Genomic DNA, 6,607 nt, shown 5'->3' on the forward strand with positions numbered 1-6,607 from the left:
TGTTTACTTGCTCCCCCAACAAGTGTCCACAAACCCCTTCAAATGTTTATAAGCATTTTGTGTTGGAGAACCGGTGAAGAAACCCCGTTGTTCAAGCAAAGTGAGCATCACATTGGTGATTTGGAAGTTGCCCACCATAATACGGGGAGGGACTATTGCACTAGCATAACCTTCGTCGGGCAATATCCGCTGTGGAGCCGTTCGTGGTGGAGGTGGGGGTAGAACTGGCACATTGTCATGAGGTACCCGACCTCTCCGATTGGCTTGTGGCTCATGAGGTACCTCCTCTGCTTGCTTCTCGTCCGTATCCAAATCCCTCAAAGACAAATTTCCAAGCTCATTGTTCACCATAGTTGTACCTAAGATTTCTCACACAAGTTAGTAACACTTAAGGAAAAGAAGATATTCCAAAAACAAACCCAAATATATAACTAACACCGTTTTAACTCCCCGACAACGGCGCCAAAAATTGATCCACGTCCAATCCGCTCTCAATCGTGAGTGGAAACGGTCGTTGGAAGAATAGTACCTAACAAGAGTCTGGGTCGATTTTCACAGGGAGTTACTATGGGTGTTAGGGGTACGCACTTGATGAAAGCGAACGGAATAACTAAATTGCACTTCTAACAAAAGGTTTTGATTTCTAATTCTAATTTTACTCTAGAAATTATAAGCTAATAAAAGAAACTAGAAACGAATGATTGTTTTTGGTATTTTTTCAAATAGTTAAAAAGCCTAGGGATATGACCGCAACCTAGGTGTTCGCCTAATGGGTTAAATATGTTAACACTTGTTTTGTTGATTGGGGTGTATTATAGCTCTCAACTCTACGTTACACACTCAATATCTCTCGGTCAAAGAGTGATTTTTCCCAATTTGATTTTCTCAAGCCCAAATGGGTATCAAACTAAATAGTTGATATAAACTCAAGTCGGGTTCTCACTATCTCTAGTTTGAACCCTTTAATTAGGCTAATCAAACCCTCAATTAGCCCAATTCCTTGTTAGCCAAGTTATCCTAGACTTGTGTCCTTCTTTCTCGAGTAGAGACCAAGTCAAAAAGGCATGAATCAATGTTTCCAACCATTAATTCTAAAATTTAAGCATAAACTAAGCTAAATAATCAACACTCAATCATAAACGAGAATTAAATTAAACACCCATTAAGTTCACACACTAGGGTTGGGTGACAACCCTAGTAAGAATCTAGCTACTCATAGTGAGAAATGAAGAAAACAAAGAAGAAATGTAAATTAAACTCATAATCTAAGATTAAAATGATAAAATATGATGTTTGAGACCTAAAATAATCACAAACTTCCTAAAATGGCAAAATATAACGGTTACAGTAGCTCAAACTTCGAAACTTGACCTAAAAATATGAATCTCGTCTATTTATAGTGGCCCACAATTCGCTGACAAAAATGCCCCTCGGGAGGTTCTGCGGTAGCACAATTCCATGTGCGGTCTGCAGATTGTTTCAGCTGGCAGGGTCTTGGATTCTGCAGCCGCACAATTCTGGATTGCGGCTGCAAAGCATCTTCTGCGGCCGCCCAATTCTTGTGTGGTCTGCACTTCAGCAAGGCTTCAGGTCTTGGTCTTTTGCACACTATCTGAACTTTGAATCATTTGTCAGTGCATACCTTGTTCTGCGGCCGCACAATTCATGTGCGGTTCGCACATTGACTAAAACTCTGCTGGGCTCTTTTACTTGATTTGTGGCCGAAGATGGAATTCTGCGGTCCGCACTTTCTTCTCCGGCCGCAAAAATCCTTCTACGGACCGCACTTCTTAAGTTCTACGCCCCTTCTTGTCTTGTGGGTCGGAACACTCCTTTTTGATTTGGATTTCATCATGGGAGCTCAAACTTTTAACATACAAGAATTGGATTGCACACTTTCATTAGTTTCGGGAATATAAATTACTTTCGGACTAAAACAAAAGCAAAATGGTGTTATAAGTAGTAAAAATCAACACTTATCAGAAGCTACATCTGTAAATAAGGTCCAAACTCCCGATGTCGATTCTGACACCATCACTGCTTCTTTGGTTGCTAGAGGCAAAAATCCCGGACTGAAATCGGCCACAAAGTCGGCCAAAACTTGTGACTTAAGCGCAGTCCTCAGTTTATACTTTATGTCGAATTCACTCATTTCGACGGCCTATTTGGCCAATCTACCCTAGAGTTTGGGTTTGTGAAGGATATTCCGTAAGGGAAAAGTGGTCACCACAGCTATCGGGTGACATTGGAAGTAAGGCCTCAACTTTCGTGCAGCGATTATGAGATCTAAGGCCAGATTTTCAAATGCAGGTAGCGATTTTCTACTCCCGTTAAAATTATACTAATGTAATAAATGGGAGATTTCATATCTTCATCCTCAAGGACTAAAACGACGCTTACCGCTACCTCCGAGACTACTAGGTAAACTAACGGTGTTTCACCTTTCTTCGATTTTGATAGTAACAGAGGGCTTGACAAGTACCTTTTCATACCTCTCAAAGCCTGCTGGCATTCCGGGGTCCAATTGAAGTTGTTTTTCTTTTTGATCAGCGCGAAGAAACGGTGGCATTTCTCTGATGATCGGGAAATAAACCTACTCAAAGCAGCCAATCTCCCTATGAGCCTTTGAACTTCTTTCACACTTCATAACTGGTCCGAGATGTCTTCGATGGCTTTGATCTTATCGGGGTTTGCCTCATCCCCTTTAGGATACCAGAAATCCTAGGAACTTGCCGGAGCTGACCCCGAACGTGCACTTCTCAAGGTTAAGCATTATGTTATGCTTCCTTAGGATGTCGAAAGTTTCTTGTAAATGCTTAAGATGATCACCAGCTTCAAAGACTTAATGAGCATATCGTCTATATAAACTTCCATAGTCTTCCCTATTTGTTTTTCAAACATCTTGTTTATGAGCCGCTGATAAGTGGCTCCGGCGTTTTTCAACCCAAAGGGCATCACATTATAACAATATGTTACAAAATTTGTAATAAACAAAGTCTTTTCCTGATCCTCCGGGTTCATCTTAATTTGATTGTACCCGGAATAAGCATCGAGGAAACTAATTAACTCGTGCCCGGTTATTGCATCAATCATTTGATCGATGTTTGGCAGTGGGAACGAGTCTTTTGGGCACGTCTTATTCAAGTCTTATAATCTACACATATGCAAAATTTATTATTCTTCTTAGACTACTACTACATTAGCTAGCCAGTCTTGATACTTTAGCTCTCGGGTCGAACCAATATCAAGTAGGTGAGTTACCTCTTCTTTGACGAATTTATTTCTGGCCTCCGCTATAGGGCGTTTCTTTTGTCTTACCGGAGGGATGTTAGGATTCAAGATTATCTTGTGTACAGCCACTTCCGTTGGGATACCTGTCATATCTGCATGTGACCACGCAAAACAATTGGTGTTATATTTAAGAAATTCAATCAAGCTAGACCTGAGCTCGGGGTGCATTCCTGTCCCCAAGTGGAATTTCCTCTCCATGAACTTTTAAAACAATGCAACTTGCTTGAGCTCTTCTATTGTGGATTTGGTTGCATCCGTCTCTTCTGGTACCTGGAAATATCTCGGCACCTGATAGGATTCTGACGCCTCTCCCCCCTGACTAACATCACTCGATTCGAAAGAAGGCGTCGGTTCCTGTAATTGCTATGCCACATGCTCCTTCCCTTTGCTACTGGAGACCAAAATCGCATTCATCTCCCTTGCTACCGGTTGGTCGCCTTTAATCTGTTTGATTCCTTTGAGTTTTGGGAATTTCAGCAACTGATGATATGTTGATGGTACGACTCTCATCTCGTGCAACCACCGTCTTCCCAGAATAATGTTATAACCCATATCATTGTCCATAACTTTGAAAAGAGTCGTTTTCATAACCCCTTCGGTGTTCGTGGGCAGCATGATCTCTCCTCGGGTTGTCACACTTGCGAGGTTGAATCCGGTGAGGAGTTTTGTGGCCGGAATGATGATTCCGGTGAGTTTAGCTTGTTCCAATACCCTCTGTTGTATGATATTGGATGAACGTCCTGGATCCACTAAAACCCATTTGATTTTAAAATCTAGTACATTTAAAAAAATAACCAATGCGTCGATGTGCGGTAGCAACAATCTGTATGCGTCCTCTTCCGTGAAAGTGATATCGTCTTCAGCGACTTTCTGGAGTCTCTTGCTATGGGTTATTGATGCCTTCGTCTTTTTTTCTGCTGAGAAGGTGACCCCATTGATCTCATTCTCCCGGAATATCATGTTGATCGTCTGGCGGGGAGGATCTTCTCCTATTTTCGAGTTCTCCGCGTTATCACGGTTGCGACCGTAATTGTTCTTAGCCCTGTCGCTTAAGAATTCTTTGAGATGGCCATTTTTCAGCAGTGTCGCTACCTCTTCCCGCAGATGTCGACAGTCCCCAGTCCGGTTTTCGAGTTCTCCGTGTTATCACAGTTGCGATCGTAACTGTTCTTGGCCCGATCACTTAAGAATTCTCTGAGATGGCCATTTTTCAGTAGTGTCGCCACCTTTCCTGCAGATGTCGGCAGTCCCCAGTCCGGTGGCCATTCATCCCATGGTATTCGCACCACAAATTGGGATCCTTCTGGCTAGGATCGAACCTCATCGGCTTCGAGAAAAGTTCTTCTTTAATGTTCCTCATAGCCAATACCAACTCTACTACACTGATGTTGAAGTTGTATTCTGATAGCCAGGGGTGGGAAAGATCCCTTGTACCTAACATTTCTTTGTCCTGCAATGATCGGTTTGTTCCGACCGCAATCAGTTCTTTTGTCAGTAACGAACCTTTCTATCGACCGAAAACCTCTGCCACGTCCTTCGGCCCATTCGTAGGGCAAAAATCGGCCCCTCGAAGACCGTCTATCTATGTCGAAATCGTCTTTTGATTTTTCTTTATTTCTTATTGTCCTTTTGCCGATGACGAGAAGCCAATCTGATCATCTTCAATCCTTATCTTAGACTCATATCGGTTATGGACATCCGCCCAAGTCATCGCTTGGAACTCAAGCAAGCTCTCCTTTAATTTTGCGGGAAGCGTCAGAGCTTCTCGGATTCAGACCTTTGGTGAATGCTTCAGCCGCCCATTCATCCGGAATAGCCGGGAGCAACATCCTCTCCTTTTGGAACCGGTTGACGAATTCCTCCAGCAACTCGGACTCTCCTTTTGAAATTTTGAATATGTCGGCCTTACAGGCTTACACCTTTCTAGCCCCAACATGGGCCTTAATAAAAGAGTCCGCGAGCATCTCAAAGGAATCTATGGAATGCTCGGGTAACAATGAATACCACGTCAAGGCTCCCCTTGTGAGAGTTTCTCCGAATTTCTTTAGCTAAACAGATTCAATCTTGTAGGGAGCTAAATTGTTCCCCTTCACTGCCGTTACATAGGTGGTAATATGCTCCTGAGGGTCTGAAGTTCCATCATACTTTTCTAGTGCCGCGCTTGGTTTGTACGACAACTTAGTATACTTCTTTGAGTCCGGCCCTTTCAGCACCGGTGGTGCGCCCGGGATTTGGTCCATGCGGACGTTCACTTCCCTCATAAACCATAAGAGTTCGCTCTTGAAGGGATCGTTCTCGTTGTTGGGGTTTGATCTGCCCCCTCCCCCCCCCTCCCCCAGCCCTATCAGAGCCAACCTCGCCCCTCAGGGTGTTGTGCGTTGTTTGATTCGTGAGAGCACCGGGAGGAACTGGACCTCATCCATTCGCGTTATTGGAAGCCCCCAACAACGCCTGCTTCAGCTCCATAATAACCTTATCCTGACGTGTGAGATAGCCTAGAATGATCGTTTGTTGCTCTTGTAGGACCCTTACCGCTTCAACAATATTCTCCTCTTGAGCATCATCGGGAGTCGCCTCCCGAACATGTCGCGAGTACTGCCTGTCGTGGACCGACATAGCATCGTTTCGCTCATTGTAGGTGACACTAACTGAATACTCGTGATGAGGCTGGTCTCCTTGGGCCCCAAGATTATGTGTGTTGTTCATACCATTATCTGTCATTTTTTGTGATTTTTCGCTAAGACAAATAATCAAAACACATTAGTAAAAGAGGCAAGGATCAACTTAATTATACGGCTGTCTAGGCTCCACGGTGGACGCCAAACTATTTACCTGTAAAATGGTACATTTAAATTTATACGTAATTTCTAGACAAGTGAATTAATTCGATTTTGAAATAATACAAGAATTGAAGAAATATGTGATTCTTATCCTTGAAATGAAGTTAAAATAACAGAAATAGTAATTCCGGGAGAAGGGCTTCCGGACACAAAAGTAATGAAATCAAGAAATAAGAAGGTAAAACTTGTATAAAGCTGTGAATTGGTTATAGCGTAAGTTTGCCAGAAAATTCGTGTCCTTTACAATGATAACAGAGCTCACTATTTATAGCTGCACCTAGGAAACAAGGTCCTAGGATCATGCCTTTCTTTAATGTCAATTATGAGGGCCATTGAAGAATGTGTGACGGTGAGCATAAATGACAAATTCTTTGTAACAGACAGTATACTAAATATTGTAGAATATTCTCCATTGAATGCTACCAGATGGCAGGTATTTATTGCTTCTTTATGAGCGTCATTCTTTCCAGTGACAA

The sequence above is a fragment of the Nicotiana tabacum genome, chromosome 13, assembly GCF_000715075.1.
Source record: "Nicotiana tabacum cultivar K326 chromosome 13, ASM71507v2, whole genome shotgun sequence".
NCBI lineage: Eukaryota > Viridiplantae > Streptophyta > Magnoliopsida > Solanales > Solanaceae > Nicotiana > Nicotiana tabacum.